The following is a 17,483-nucleotide window of genomic DNA, read 5'->3' as shown; positions in this document are numbered from 1 at the left end:
ACATGAGGGCTGCAAGGTCAAGAAGTCATACAGTGGGAGGTTGCAGGGTATGTTCTCAGAAGTAAAGCAATTCTGGTCACAGGGGGGTCCAGCCTTATAAGAGGATGCAGAAGAAAGCTGGACGTGAAAGTCATCAAAATAAAGGAACCATAGAGGCAAGATCCAGAAAGGGTCGTTCACTAAGGTAAGGAACCTGAAAAGGGGAATAGCAGAATCTGGGATGAGAAGAAAATATGGAAGCTGTACCCATACCCTCCATGACTATGAAAGAACCACTAAAAAGTTGGGAGAACACAGCGACGAGGAAAAAACAAAGGTCATAATAAAAAAAATGCACCTCAAAGATATGGAGATGTAACGCTCTATAATTTATAAGGTCAGCAACACACCCCCAGACCTGTGGTATGTGGGGAACAGCGTGAAAAGGGGCAGTTTTCATGGAAAAGATGTTTACGTTACAGCTTGGTTCCTATTAAAATAAGCAGATGCAGTGGACTCTCTTCCCTGGTGGCACAGTGGTTAAGAATCTGCCTGCCAATGCAGGGGACACAGGTTCGAGCCCTGGTCTGGGAAGATCCCACATGCCGGGAAGCAAGTAAGCCTGTACACCACAGCTACTGAGCCCATGCTCTAGAGCCCGCAAGTCACAACTACTGAGCCCACGTGCCACAACTACTGAAGCCCGCGAGCCTAAAGCCCGTGCTCTGCAACAAGAGAAGCCATCGCAATGAGAAGCCTGTGCACCGCAATGAAGAGCAGCCCCCACTTGCTGCAACTAGAGAAAGCCCGCACGCAACAACGAAGACCCAACGCAGCCAATAAATAAATAAATTTATTTTTTTAAAAAAAGATTTAAAATAAGCAGATGCAGCATCATGGATGGACCTAGATATTGAGTGAAGTAAGACACAAAAAGACAAATATCATATGATATCGATTATATGTAGAATCTAAAAAAAAGGGTACAAATGAATTACTTACAAAACAGAAGTAGAGTCACAGATGTAGAAAACAAACTTATGGTTACCAGGGGATAAGAGGGGGGAGGGATAAACTGGGAGACTGGGATTGACATATACACACTACTATATATAAAATGGATAACTAATAAGAAGCTGCTGTATAGCACAGGGAACTCTTCTCAATACTCTGTAATGGCCTATTTGGGAAATCTAAAAAAGAGTGGATATATGTATACGTATAACTGATTCACTTTGCTGTACATGGGAAACTAACAAAACGTTGTAAATCAACTGCACTCCAATAAAAATTTTAAAAAATAAAATAAAATAAGCAGATGCAGTGGACTCTCTTTGAAAAGTACTGAGTGTGTAAGAAAATGTATTTATGATGGTGCAGGAATTCCAGAAGATTCCAAAGAAAGTAGGGTTAGCAGAGAGGACAGTGTCTGCACAGTTAAATCAGCAGAGTGTGGGGATAAGACAAAGAGAATACAGATGAATGAACATATTCCCAGGAAAGGATATCACCAAACATTGCCGTGACTAGAAATACTGTTGTCAAAAGGAAAATCCTGCCTTTTTTCCCTAACTGAATTTTTTGTTAATAGTAAATTGATAGGCTTTGCTAGAATAGGAACCTTGGGACTTAGGGTGAAATTACTTGGCTTCAAGATTCTATAATGGAATTCTGCTTAAGTTTCTAGGAAGACAAGTGGAGAGAAATATACAGCCAGAGGAAAATAGTCAAGACAGCTACTAAAATAAAAATTGAGGAAAAAAATTTTTTAACCAGTAAGTAGTACAGTTTACAATTTCTTCCACTATATCTCACCATAACAAACTATATATTTTTCACAGGTCCTTCCCTTGATCTCTTAACTGCAGTATTTAATAAGTGCTCATGGAAGAACAAAAGTCTCGTCGTCTGTGACTAATGAAAGAAAGAATTCCTCACCTTGGAGCTTGACTCTCCAAAGCACAATCACCATATTTTGTTAAAATAGACTCAAAACCTAGGAAACAAAAAACAGCAATAAACTTTCACTATCAAGATTCAACTTTTTTCAAAGCTACTTTATCTCACTCCCAAAGGCAGTAAGATTACTACCCTCATTTTATAGTTGAGGACTCTAATACTACAGAGATTAAATAATTGCCCAAGACCACACAGTTACTAAGTACTATTTCAAGACTGAGTGGCTTTTTTGTTCTTTTCTTGGCCATGCCACGAGGCATGCGGGACCTTAGATCCCCAACCAGGGATTGAACCAGGGCCACTGGCAGTGGAAGCATGGAGTCCTAACCACTGGACCGCCAGGGAATTCCCAAGAGTGATTGGCTTTTGAATATCTCAGCTTTTATAGTTCAATGTGAATGTGAATTAAATAGTATTTGAATGGGGATGAAATATGCCGGAAAACAAAAAACAGGAAAAAAAATAAAACATTTAAAACAAAAAGCTGCTGCCCTATTGTCTTGGGAGTAGTATGCCATAAATGTGATGATTTACTTGAAATAATAAAAACCTGACTATTATTCATTTACATCATTAGCTTTTTCTAGCAGTCAAGGTCTATGTGTGATTTGTTCATCTTTTCCCTTTCTTTTTGTTGCTACCAGCACAGAGCAAAATAGAGATTTTACTAGCAAGCAAAAGCATTATCTTATTGTAAGCATTTTGAAATTTCATAAAAGCAGTAACTTTTATTGTTATTGCTAAAACATGCACTGACGTGTCAGTTTCCTTGCTTTTTCTTCTTTGCTTTTGTTTTGCCAATGATATGCATGTATAATGATATAAGGAAAATACATAAGGAAAGTAAATATATATGATGAGACAAGGATGATACCCAAGGAATGTAGAAAAGACTAATATAGCATTCCCTAGGCAACCATGTTATAAACTTGTTTTTTACAATGATCTAAAATCTGCATAGTTATGGGCACCAATTAATAATTACTGTATCTAGAAACTGAAACATATTTCTAGAGTACAGTATGGAAATACACGTTAAAAGCTTTAAAATTGACATGGTAATACCACATTTAGGAATTTATTTTAGGAAAATCATCAGCAAGGCCTTAGAAATGCTTACAAATATTTAGAGACAAAAATGTGAAATAGCATGAAAGCAACCTACAGCCTAATAACAATATGAATTAAATAAATATGATCACTCATATCATGGAATATTACACAATCATAAATAATCTCATTTCAGGAATCTACTTAAAGATACACTTCACTTAACAGATTTAATTAGATCTACTTAACAATATGTTAAGTGAAAATAGCAGTTGACAAAACTGTATCTTTGAGAGGACAGACAGCAGAAGTAAGAAGAACTATAATCCTGCAGCCTGTGGAACAAAAACCACATTCACACAAAGACAGACAAGATGAAAAGGCAGGGGCTATGTACCAGATGAAGGAACAAGATAAAACCTCAGAAAAAAAAACTAAATGAAGTGGAGATAGCCAACCTGCAAGAAAAGGAATGCAGAATAATGATAGTGAAGATGATCCAGGACCTCAGAAAAAGAATGGAGGCAAAGATCGAAAAGATGCAAGAAATGTTTAATAAAGACCTAGAAGAATTAAAGAACAAACAGAGATGAACAATACAAAAACAGAGATGAACAATACAATTTCTGAAATGAAAAATACACTAGAAGGAATCAATAGCAGAATAACTGAGGCAGAAGAACGGATAAGTGACGTGGAAGACAGAATGGTGGAATTCACTGCTGTGGAACAGAATAAAGAAAAATGAATGAAAAGAAAAGAAGACAGCCTAAGAGACCTCTGGGAAAACATTAAATGCAACAACATTTCCATTATAGGGGTCACAAAAGGAGAAGAGAGAGAGAAAGGAACCAAGAAAATATTTGAAGAGATAATAGTCAAAAACTTCCCTAACATGGGAAAGGAAATAGCCACCCAAGTCCAAAAAGTGCAGCGTCCCAGGCAGGATAAACCCAAGGAGAAACACGCCAAGACACATAGTAATCAAACTGACAAAAAATAAGGACAAAGAAAACTTATTGAAAGCAACAAGGAAAAAACAACAAATAATATAGAAGGGAACTCCCATAAGGTTAACAGCTGATTTCTCAGCAGAAACTCTAAAGCCAGAAGGGAGTGGCATGATATATTTAAAGTGATGAAAGGGAAAAACCTACAACCAATATTACTCTACCCAGCAAGGGTCTCATTCAGATTTGACGGAGAAACCAAACGCTCTACAGACAAGCAAAAGCTAAGAGAATTCAGCACCACCAAACCACTCTACAACAAATGCTAAAGGGACTTCTCTAAGTGGGAAACACAAGAGAAGAAAAGGACCTACAAAAACAAACCCAAAACAATTAAGAAAATGGTAATAGGAACATACGTATCAATAATTACCTTAAACATGAATGGATTAAATGCTCCAACCAAAAGACACAGGCTTGCTGAATGGATACAAAAACAAGACCCATCTATATGCTGTCTACAAGAGACCCACTTCACACCTAGGGACACATACAGACTGAAAGTGAAGGGATGGAAAAAGATATTCCATGAAAATGGAAATCAAAAGAAAGCTGGAGTAGCAATACTCATATCAGATAAAATAGACTTTAAAATAACGAATGTTACAAGAGACAAGGAAGGACACTACATAATGAAAATGAATCAATTCAAGAAGAAGATATAACAATTATAAATATATATGCACCCAACATAGGAGCACATCAATACATAAAGCAACTGCTAACAGCTATAAAAGTGGAATCGACAGTAACACAGTAATAGTGGGGGAATTGAACACCTCACTTACACCAATGGACAGATCACCCAAACAGAAAATTACTAAGGAAACACAAGCTTTAAATAACACAACAGACCAGATAGATTTAATTGATATTTATTGGACATTCCATCCAAAAACAGCAGATTACACTTTCTTCTCAAGAACATTCTCCAGGACAGATCACATCTTGGGACACAAATCAAGCCTCAGTGAATTTAAGAAAACTGAAATCATATCAAGCATCTTTTCTGATCACAACACAATGAGATTAAAAATCAATTACAGGAAAAAAAACATAAAAACACATGGAGGCTAAACAATATGTTACGAAATAACCAAGAGAAAACTGAAGAAATCAAAGAGGAGACCAAAGAATACCTAGAGACAAATGACAATGAAAACACGATGATCCAAAACCTATGGGATGCAGCAAAAGCAGTTCTAAGAAGGAAGTTTATAGCTATACAAGTCTATCTCAAGAAACAAGAAAAATCTCAAATAAACATCCTAAACTTATACCTAAAGGAACTAGAGAAAGAAGAACAAACAAAACCCAAAGTTAGCAGAAGGAAAGAAATCATAAAGATCGGACCAGAAATAAATGAAATAGAAACAAAGAAAACAATAGTACAGATCAATAAAACTAAAAGCTGGTTCTTTGAGAAGATAAACAAAATTGATAAACCATTAGCCAGACTCATCAAGAAAAAGAGGGCGAGGGCTCAAATCAATAAAATTAGAAATGAAAAAGGAGAAGTTACAACAGACAGCACAGAAATACAAAGCATCCTAAGGGACTACTACACGCAACTCTATGTCAATAAAATGGACAACCTGGAAGAAATGGACAAATTCTTAGAAAGGTATAACCTTCCAAGACTGAACCAGGAAGAAATAGAAAATATGAACAGACCAATCACAAGTAATGAAATTGAAACTGTGATTAAAAATCTTCCAACAAACAAAAGTCCAGGACCAGATGGCTTCACAGGTGAATTCTACCAAACATTTAAAGAAGAGCTAACACCCATCCTTCTCAAACTCTTCCAAAAAGTTGCAGGGGAAGGAAAACTCCCAAACTCATTCTATGAGGCCACCATCACCCTGATACCAAAAGCAGACAAAGATACTACAAAAAACAGAAAATTACAGCCCAATATCACTGATGAATATAGATGCAAAATTCCTCAACAAAAGACTAGCAAACAGAATCCAACAAGACATCAAAAGGATCATACACCATGATCAAGTGGGATTTACCCCACGGATGCAAGGATTCTTCAATATACGTAAAACAATGTGATACACCGTATTAACAAATTAAAGAATAAAAACCATATGGTCATCTCAATAGATGCAGAAAAAGCTTTTGACAAAATTCAACACCGATTTATGATAAAAACTCTCCAGAAAGTGGAATAGAGGGAAACTTCTTCAACATAATAAAGGCCATATACAACAAACCCACAGCAAACATCATTCTCAATGGTGAATAACTGAAAGCATTTCCTCTAAGATCAGGAATAAGACAAGGATTTCCACTCTCACCACTATTGTTCAAAATAGTTTTGGAAGTCCTAGCCATGGCAATCAGAGAAGAAAAAGAAATAAAAGGAATATAAATTGGAAAAGAAGAAGTAAAACTGTCACTCTTTGCAAATGATATGATACTATACATAGAGAATCCTAAAGATGCTACCAGAAAACTACTAGAGCTAATAAATGAATTTGATAAAGCTGCAGGATACAAAATTAATGCACAGAAATCCCTTGCATTCCTGTATACTAATGATGAAAAATCTGAGAGAGAAATTAAGGAAACGCTCCCATGTACCATTGCAACAAAATAATAAAATACCTAGGAATAAATCTTCCTAAGGAGACAAAAGACCTGTCTGCAGAGAACTATAAGACACTGATGAAAGAAATTAATGATGATACCAACAGATGGAGAGACATACCATGTTCTTCGACTGGAAGAATCAATATTGTGAAAATGACTATAGTACCCAAAGCAATCTACAGATTCAATGCACTCCCTATCAAATTACCAGTGGCATTTTTTACAGAACTAGAACAAAAAAATCTTAAAATTTGTATGGAGACACAAAAGACCCTGAATAGCCAAAGCAGTTTTGAGGAAAAAAACAGAGCTGGATGAATTAGACTCCCCGACTTCAGAGTATACTATAAAGCTACAGTAATCAAGACAATATGGTACTGGCACAAAAAGAGAAATATAGATAAATGAAACAGGATAGAAAGCCCAGAGAGAAACCCATGCACCTATGGTCAACTAATCTATGACAAAGGAGGCAAGTATATACAATGGAGACAAGACACTCTATTCAATAAGTGGTGCTGGGAAAACTGGACAGCTACATGTAAAAGAATGAAATTAGAACACCATACACAAAAATAAACTCAAAATGAGTTAAAGACCTAAATGTAAGGCCAGAAACTATCAAACTCTTAGAGGAAAACATACGCAGAACACTTTATGACATAAATCACAGCAAGATCCTTTTTGACCCACCTCCTAGAGAAATGGAAATAAAACAAAAATAAACAAATGGGACCTAATGAAACTGCAAAGCTTTTGCACAGCAAAGGAAACCATAAACAAGACTAAAAGACAACTCTCAGAATGTGAGAAAATATTTGCAAATGAAGCAACTGACAAAGGATTAATCTCCAAAATTTACAAGCAGCTCATTCAGCTCAATATCAAAAAAACAAACAACCGAATCCAAAAATGGGCAGAAGACCTAAACAGACATTTCTCCAAAGAAGATATACAGACTGCCAACAACCAAGTGAAAGAATGCTCAACATCACTAATCATTAGAGAAATGCAAATCAAAACTACAATAGATATCATCTCACACCAGTCAGAATGGCCATTATCAAAAACTCTACAAACAATAAATGCTGGAGAGAGTGTGGAGAAAAGGGAACCCCCTTGCACTGTTGGTGGGAATGTACATTGATACAGCCACTATGGAGAACAGTATGGAAGTTCCTTAAAAAACTAAAAATAGAACTACCATACGACCCAGCAATCCCACTACTGGGCATATACCCTGAGAAAACCATAATTCAAAAAGAGGCATGTACCAAAATGTTCATTGCAGCTCTATTTACAACAGTCAGGACATGGAAGCCACCTGAGTGTCCATCGACAGATGAATGGATAAAGAAGATGTGGCACATATATACAATGGAATATTACTCAGCCATAAAAAGGAACAAAACTGAGTTATTTGTAGTGAGGTGGATGGACCTAGAGTCTGTCATACAGAGTGAAGTATGTCAGAAAGAGAAAAACAAATACCTTATGCTAACACATATATATGGAATCTAAAAAAAAAAAAAATGGTCATGAAGAACCTCGGGGCAAGACGGGAATAAAGACACAGACCTACTAGAGAATGGACTTGAGGATATGGGGAGGGGGAAGGGTAAGCTGTGACAAAGTGAGAAAGTGGCATGGACATTATACACTACCAAATGTAAGGTAGATAGCTAGTGGGAAGCAGCCGCATAGCACTGGGAGATCAGCTCGGTGCTTTGGGACCACCTAGAGGTGTGGGATAGGGAGGGTGGGAGGGAGGGAGATGCAAGAGGGAAGAGATATGGGGACATATGTATATGTATAACTGATTCACTTTGTTATAAAGCAGAAACTGACACGCCATTGTAAAGCAATTATACTCCAATAAAGATGTTAAAAAAAAATGATTGAAATTAGAACACTCCCTAACACCATACACAAAAATAAACTCAAAATGGGTTAGAGACCTGAATGTAAGACTGCACACTATAAAACTCTTAGAGGAAAACATAGGAAGAACACACTTTGACATAAATCACAGCAAGATCTTTTTTGATCCACCTCCCAGAGTGATGGAAATTAAAACAAAAATAAACAAATGGGACCTAATGAAACTTAAGAGCTTTTGCAAAGGAAAGGAAACTACAAACAAGACGAAAATACAACCCTCAGAATGGGAGAAAATATTTGCAAACGAATCAGCGGACAAAGAATTAATCTCCAAAATACATAAACAGCTCATGCAGCTCAATATCAAGAAAACAAACAACCCAATCCAAAAATGGTCCAAAGACCTAAATAGACATTTCTCCAAAGAAGATATACAGATGGCCAAGAAGCACATGAAAAGCTGCTCAGCATCATTAATTATTAAAGAAATGCAAATCAAAACTACAATGAGGTATCACCTAACACCAGTTAGAATGGGTATCATCAGAAAATCTACAAACAACAAATGCTGGAGAGGGTGTGGAGAAAAGGGAACCTCCTTGCACTGTTGGTGTGAATGTAAACTGATACAGCCACTATGCAGAACAATATGGAGGTTTCTTAAAAAACTAAAACTAGAATTACCATATGACCCAGCAATCACACTACTGGGCATATACCCAGAGAAAACCGTAATTCATAAAGGCACATGCACCCCAAAGTTCATTGCAGCACTGTTTACAATAGCCAGTTCATGGAAGCAACCTAAATGCCCATCAACAGATGAATGGATAAAGAAGTGGTACATATATACAATGGAATATTACTCAGCCATAAAAAGGAACGAAATTGGGTCACTGTAGAGATGTGATGGATCTAGACTGTCATACAGAGTGAAGTAAGTCAGAAAGAGAAAAACAAATATCGTATATTAATGCATCTATGTGGAACCTAGAAAAATGGTATAGATGAACCACTTTGCAGGACAGAAATAGAGACACAGATGTAGAGAACTAATGTATGGACACCAAGGGGGGAAAGTGGCGGGGTAGGGGTGGTGGTGTGATGAATTGGGAGGTTGGGATAGACATATATACACTAATACGTATAAAAGGGATAACTAATAAGAACCTGCTGTATAAAAAATAAATTAAATTAAAAAAACAAAAAAATCTATCTTCTCTGGTAAAACTCCATTCATGTAAACAACATCCATTAAAGTCACTACAAATAAAATAAACAATATGTATACATAGATATGCAAATAGTCAAAGTATTTTATGTATTCTTTGAACAATTTTACACATTAAAATGTACCAACTATATTAAAAAATGTTATAAAAAATACTATTTAGCATAGTATTTGTAGTCCAGAAATTATTGGGACTAAAGACCAAAGTTTGATTTTTTAAATAAAAGAATAAAATTATTTGAATGATCTATTATCAACTGAGTTTTCTAATAAGTTTAAACATAATAGTTTGCCTCATTTTTCTGTTCTAAAACTAAAACTAGCTATCACTGGGGTGTCTACACAATCCAAAGACAACCGCTCTGAAAACAGCCACATCTTCTCAATCTAAGAAGTTGCCCCTCCCTTATAAAAGTATGAATAGGTATGTTTGTGACATTTATTATATTCATTGACACATTATATTTCGCTATCACTGCATATCCCTGATATTCTTGCATCTCTATGGGTGTTTTGAAAATATCTAACTTTCCCTTTTATTCATTGTGTCAGTTATTGAATCGACAGCCTATCATATTCATGTCATTTCATTAAAAGAAGGCTTTAGGCATATAAATAGTTAAATCAATTTTTACTAAGCATTACCTAGGATGTGCTCCTACAAACCTTCTAAAAGACATTTTTTAAATAAAAGAAATGGCTTTCCTCTGGCTTTCCTCATTCCTATACCAGAGAAAACATTTTTGTAGCCACTGTTGTTTTAAAAACAGCATGGCCCGCTAGACTTTGGGAAATCACCAAAATGTTAAAGAAGATATTAAAAGGAATAAGGCTAAGTGCACTACTACTTTTCAAGCATTACCTGATCAGTTATGGTCCCTCCTTCTCATAATTCATCTTAAATATGCCAGATCAGCAAAATTATAAAAGGAACTATATAAAAATTCCACACCTGTCATACGTGATCAAGAGATACCTGCTACTGCCAGACCCCAGATTTATTAATGAGCAGAACATATTATAATTGTCAGATGACTTGTTACAAGAAAGAGATAAAGTGCTGTAGTCACTGGGATGCAGGCCAGGTTTTAGAAGATGTCCCTGTCCCCCTCCTCCCCCCATCTCCTTGCTGTAGACCTGAAATGAACTAAGGCCGGGAACTCCTCATCGTGTCAAGGCTAAGCCAGGCCACTCAGGCCCTCAGGAAGCCCGAGGTCAGTGGCATGATCCGGACCATCGGCCCGGGCCCCCGCCAGGCCCCGTCCTGGGTCAGCAAGGCATTTCTGTCAACCAGTTCTGTAAGGAGTTCAACGAGAAGACCAAGGACATCAAAGAAGGCGTTTCTCTGCCTACCAGGATTTTTGTGAAGCCTGACAGGGCATTCGAAATCAAAATTGGCCAACCCACTGTTTCCTACTTCCTGAAGGCAGCTTCTGGGATTGAGAAGGGGGCCCCACACACAGGGAAAGAAGTGGCAGGCCTGGTGCCACTGAAGCACGTGTAGGAGATCGCCGGCGTCAAAGCTCAGGATAACGCCTTTGCCCTGCAGGACGTGCCCCATCCTCTGTTGTCCACTCTGTCATTGGATCTGCCCGTTCCCTGGGCATGTGTGTGGTGAAGGACCTCCGTTCTGAAGAGCTGGCAGCTTTCCAGAAGGAGCGAGCCCTGTTCCTGGCTGCTCAGAAAGAGGCAGATTTGGCAGCCCAGGCAGAAGCTGCCAAGAAGTGACCCCTGTCCCCCACCCTCCAGGATGTTGAAGGGGGCCAGTTGGGAAGGCGGGGCCAGCGGGGAGGAAGGGAGGTCACATCAACCTGACCTCTCCCTGGCAGAGTTCAGCCCACCTGTTTCCCCATAACCTGGCAGGACCTTCAGTCTCTCCACTGCTCTTCCAGATAATGTAGGATGTGCTTTTTCAGGTAAAGAATGACTTTTCAGTGAGGGGGGTTGGTGTGGCTGGTCTACATTAAAATTTTAGATAAAACAAACTTCCTGCTTCTAAATTGATATTTTGAGTAATAACACCTGGCAGTAAGGAAGCATTCACCTCAGCTACACCTCATTTATCTATATTATATATAGATATAGATATAGATCTATCTATCCATATATCTGTATGCCCTTCCTTATTATCTACTATCAGCACCAAAAATACCAAAACTTCCTCAACACCTATATGATTAAATGTTGATTCTGTGAAAAGAAGCTTTGCACTCTCAAGACCTGTTAACTACCATAACATAGGGATGATTTACAGTGGCTCGCAATTTTCCAAAGGGTCCAGTTACAAGTTAGTGCAGTGTTTATAACATTATAATTGTTTTGTTTGTTTTGTTTTGTTCTTTTGGCCGCACTGCGCAGCGTGCACTATCTTAGTTCAGGACCAGGGATCGAACCCGTGCCCCCTGTAGTGGAAGTGCAGAGTCTTAACCCTGGACCGCCAGGGAAGTGCTTATAACGTTATAATTTTCATAAGGGAATTTAAGAACCTTCCCATATTGGACCATTCTGTTTATCAAGAGAAGACTTAGGATACCTGCTGAGATTACGATTTCCTCTGAGAACTGCTCAGAAATGAAGGCAAACAATCAAACAGTTAAAGAATTACACTTAGGGCTTCCCTGGTGGTGCAGTGGTTGAGAGTTTGCCTGACGATGCAGGGGACACGGGTTCGTGCCCCGGTCTGGGAAGGTTCCACATGCCGCGGAGCGGCTGGGCCTGTGAGCCATGGCTGCTGAGCCTGCGCGTCCGGAGCCTGTGCTCCGCCAACGGGAGAGGCCGCAACAGTGAGAGGCCCGCGTACCGCAAAAAAAAAAAAAAAAAAAAAAAAAAAATTACACTTAGAGTTAGAATTACACTTAGAATTGGAATTATGGGTTCCCTACCCCAATAGCCATATCACTTGCCTAACCTCCATCCCTCCTCACCCACCCACCAACACACACATACATTTTTTTTCCCCATAAACAAACCTGATTTTTGCACACCTTGAAGTGGCAAAGTTCTTCAGAGGAGGCTGGGTCCGCCTCCAGCCCCCGAGGTCTCATTGCTCTGGCCATGGTTTGGTTTGGGCACAGCACAAAGCAACTCCAGCAAACAGCACATGAGAGCATATCTGTCAGGATGCCTCTGGCAACGCTTTTCTCACTTTAAAGAAGGGCTTAATACAAGGACAATTCTTTTCTCTACCTCTTGACTTTGTCACTGGAACCAGAGGAGCCATTCAGGGACCAAGGGGACAAGCTCCAGGACACAGAGATAAGAGTAACACATGTCAATGGAAGCAATGGAGAAAACAGATATATCCTGGAGTCTAAAGTCAACCCTGAAACTATAGTAGTTCCAGACATCTTGTTTTATTGAGTGTATCTTAGCTGGGTTTTTTAGGATTTGCCACAGAGAGAATAGAGACTTTCTGCTATTGCGTTTAAATTCTCTTTAGTTGAAGAAATAGACTCACAGACATAGAAAACAAACCTATGGTTCCCAAAGGGGAGAGGGCGGTGGGGGAGGGATAAATTAAGAGGTTGGGATTAACATATACACACTACTATATATAAAATATGTAACCAACAAGGACCTACTATAGCACAGGGAACTCTACTTAATATCTTGTAATAACCTATAATGGAAGAGAATCTGAAGAAGAATAGATATATTCATATGTATAACTGAATGTATAACTGAATTGCTATGCTGTACACATGAAACTAACATGATATAGTAAATGAAATATACTTCAATAAAAAAATAGAAAATAAAAATAAAAAAATAAATTATCTTTAGTTGAGTTTCTGCCTATAGAATGCAACATGAGATTGGTTTACCTTTCCATACATGTTGTGAAGAATACAAAACCAATAAATTTTAAAAGGATTAAATACAATAGCTGTTTTATGTATTAATGCACATAATATTGTCACATAATTCTTTTTCCCCTGTGCTAGCTCCACAATTTGCTCATACTTATTTTTATGTAGTATGCTATATAATAATTGCTTGTTTATTTGTCCTTCTCTCCTTTCTAAGATATATGAAGGTGGGAACACCTTATTCTTTGTTTTCAGAGGCTTAGCACAGACCACAATTCATGGTCAGGCCTTAACTATCCCTTGTTGAATTGAATTCAATTTTATCAATAATGAAAATGAATATGTTAAAGAGTACCTTCCTTGGATGTTTTGCAAGGCATAATTAGATACTAGAGATTTTGCTACCTAGAATTTATAACCCCAGTGAATAATATCAAGTTGCATTGCACAAACATGACAAACACTAACCCAAATTGATCCTCTTTTCATATTTCCTCCCATTTCACAACATTGATATTCTTCACCCCAATCCATTTTCACATTTGTTAATGACACTTCCAAAGTATTTTATTGAATTTTTTTTTTTTTGGCCATTTTCACTATCACTGCTCTACCTCTTTTATCCCATTAAACTAGCTTAATGAATTTCCTACTCTTCCAGTAGTTTCTAAAGTTACAATTTTAATCACGCAACTTCCTTATTCAAAACCTTTCAACAATTCCCCACAGTCTACAGAAAAAAAAAAAATCACACTCTTCAACTTGGCAATATAAGTTCTCCTACAGTCTTCCCCCAAACTACTGATATCCATTATTGATCCACAAGTATCTTATACTATGTCCAATCTAGTCTACTTACTGCATCTTTTCCTAGAACATGCCCCATGGAAGACCCACCATACCTTTGGGCTAGCCATTACTACTTTATGTCTAATACATGAATCCTAATATATAAAATTTACTTTCTAAAACTCTCCAAGAAGCTCCTTCTAATACTCCCATAATACTGTCCCTTGTACCATGTTCTACTTTATGGGAGTTATTTTACATGTCTTATATCTCCCACACAATATAAGCTCAAGGATGGTATGAGCGTGGGATTGTATCATTCAAGTACCTCATATACATCATCCTAACTCATATGGTAGCAGGCATAAGTTCAATGTGAACACAATTTGAGATGCACAGAGGAACTTCCCCTCACTTTATTATACGGGTTTACTAAAAGGAGACATTACTTGGAATATGTAGTAGGAGTTACAGAATCAGCAAGTCAGAGCAACTTTCTAATGAACATTTTAACTAGTCTTTTTTCTAAAAACACATTTAATTATATATTTCTGTAAGTGACTAGAGTATGTTTCTCTCCTACCTGCCATGTGGTAAAGAGATGTATTATAAGCTTCTTTCTGATACTGAAGAGGAGAATGAAGTGAAATCAAAAGTGTTCATTCCATTGGACAAAAACAGCAGGTAAAGATCTGACTCAGTAAATAGAATAATAATTGGAATATACACGTTTTGGAAGAATGCGCCTCCTTCTATTCAAAGACTTGGAACATGTTTAGATAACTGTCACTGATATATTTCACATAGTTTTTATTCCTCTAGAAAATCATTCTATTCACACTAACACTGCAAAATTTAACATACTCAACTATTATAAGCACCGTTCCTCAATAAAAAAAAAACCCTGTTTTTTACAGTATTTAAGACCAAAAGAATTCCTTCTGTTCATCCCAATTATATAAGTATTACTACCACTACCTATCTAATCTTTTCAACACCTCCACAAGTCTCTTGGACAATGGCACTGCTGGCTGTCAAGCAGACTGATGGCTTTCACTGAGCAGCCCTATATGTAAAATTCAGAATTCACTTTAACAGTCATTTGAACTGTCACTGTATGAATTATGGACTGAAGCACATTCTGCTTTGCCATTTCAAAAGGAAAGCTTCTTGTGAATATTAAACTAGAAGTGGGAACGGCATTTTCAAGTCAAATGATTTAAACTACATACCTGGGTTTAGAAGGAGCTTTAAAAAACTATTTTGTTTCCATGGAGAAAAACATCTCAAATTCAAATGATCTTGTACTTTTATTATAATAATGTATGTATGTATGTATGTGGTGCACATATATATTCATAGCTGTGACTTTTTTTTCTTTTAAAAATATCTTCCTTATATTACAGAATTAAAATTCTTGGAACCTTTGTGTAAACCACGTGTGTTAAATAATATAGGAAGATCCAAAATGAATTGAAGACATGACTTTTTCCCTAGAAAGTTATATGTTATACCTGAAATAACATGTCAGTAATTATAAAACAACATCATGATATGTAAAATATATTGAATAGCCTGAGTGATTTCAAAGATTTCATTAGTAACTCTGGCTCTGTGTCTGATTTTGGGTCCAATCATGAAGCAGGGGGATGACGTGAACAGGAAGAGATGCCAGGAAGCCTCAGAATGTGGTGTGATACCAGCAAAGGCAATGAAGTGGATATCAGCATGGGAGGTGGGGAGTGATTTCTGTGAGTAACTACAATGACTAAATTTCAAAAAGCAGTTTAGGAAAAATTAATGAAGATATTATGTGCTCATAGACTGGAAGAATTAATATTGTTAAAATGTCCATACTACCCAAGGTAATCTAGAGATTCAATGCAATCCCTATCAAGATTCCAATGTTTTTTTTTCACAGAAATAGAACAAACAACCCTAAAATGTATATGGAATCATAAAAGACCCCAAATAGGCAAAGCAATCTTGAGAAATAAGAACAAAGCTGGAGGCAACATGCTCTCTGATGCCAAACTATATTACAAAGCTATAGTAATCAAAGCAGTAAGGTATTAGTATAAAAACAGACACTAGATCGATGGAACAGAATAGGGAACCCAAAAATAAACCCATGCATATATGTTCAATTAGTTTACAACACAGGAGGCAAGAATATACAATTAGGGCAAGGACAGTCTCTTCAATAAATGGTGTTGGGAAAATTAGGCAGCCACATTGAAAAGAATGAAACTGGACAACGATATTACACCACGCAAAAAATTAACTCTAAGTGGATTAAAGACTTAAACATAAGACCTGAAACTCCTAGAAGAAACCATAGGCAGTAAGGTCTTGACATAGGCCTTGGTGATCATTTTGAATCTGACACCAAAAGCAAAAGCAACAAAAGCAAAACTAAACAAGTGGGACTACTTCAAACTAAAAAGCTACACAGGAAAGGAAACCATCAACAAACTCAAAAGGTTGCCTACCAAATAGGAAAAAATATTTGCAACTGATAAATCTGATAAGGGGCTGATATCCAAAACATATAAAGAATTCATACAACTCAATAGCAAAAAAGCAAGCAATCTGATTTTAAAAATGGGCAGAAAATCTGAATAGACTTTTTTTTTTTTTTGCAGTATGCGGGCCTCTCACTGCTGTGGCCTCTCCCATTGCGGAGCACAGGCTCCGGACGCGCAGGCTCAGCGGCCATGGCTCACGGGCCCAGCCGCTCCACGGCATGTGGGATCTTCCCGGACCAGGGCACAAACCCATGTCCCCTGCATCGGCAGGCGGACTCTCAACTACTGCGCCACCAGGGAAGCCCTGAATAGACATTTTTTTCAAAAAGACATACAGACGGCCAAAAGGCCAAGGAAGAATGCTTAGCATCATTAATCATCAGGAAAAAGTTAAACAAAACCACAGTGAGTGGGGTGGTGGTGGTGGTGGTGGGATGAATTGGGAGATGGGATTGACATGTATATACTAATATGTATAAAATAGATAACTAATAAGGACCTGCTGTATAAAAAATAAAATAAAATAAAATTCAAAAAAAAAAATCAAACCACAGTGAGATATCACTTCACACCTGTCAGAATGGCTATTATCAAAATAACAAATAACAACTGTTGGAGAGGTTTTGAAGAAAAGGGAACCCTC

The 17,483-nt window shown here is 37.4% G+C and overlaps 1 protein-coding gene and 1 pseudogene across 14 annotated transcripts in view; one reads left to right on the top strand and one right to left on the bottom strand.

The window, feature by feature from the left end:
* KCNT2 (potassium sodium-activated channel subfamily T member 2) overlaps nucleotides 1–17,483 on the bottom strand; it is a 425,289-nt gene that overhangs the window by 354,940 nt on the left and 52,866 nt on the right. The gene's annotated exons all lie outside the window — the stretch shown is intronic.
* On the top strand, nucleotides 105–16,615 carry LOC309957910 (large ribosomal subunit protein uL11m-like; annotated as a pseudogene). The gene is made up of 2 exons: nucleotides 105–184; nucleotides 10,867–16,615. The product of its transcript is annotated as a large ribosomal subunit protein uL11m-like (transcript).

This window comes from Leucopleurus acutus (assembly GCF_964270905.1).
Source record: "Leucopleurus acutus genome assembly, chromosome: 2".
NCBI lineage: Eukaryota > Metazoa > Chordata > Mammalia > Artiodactyla > Delphinidae > Leucopleurus > Leucopleurus acutus.
This window is presented reverse-complemented; position numbering and strand designations above follow the sequence as displayed.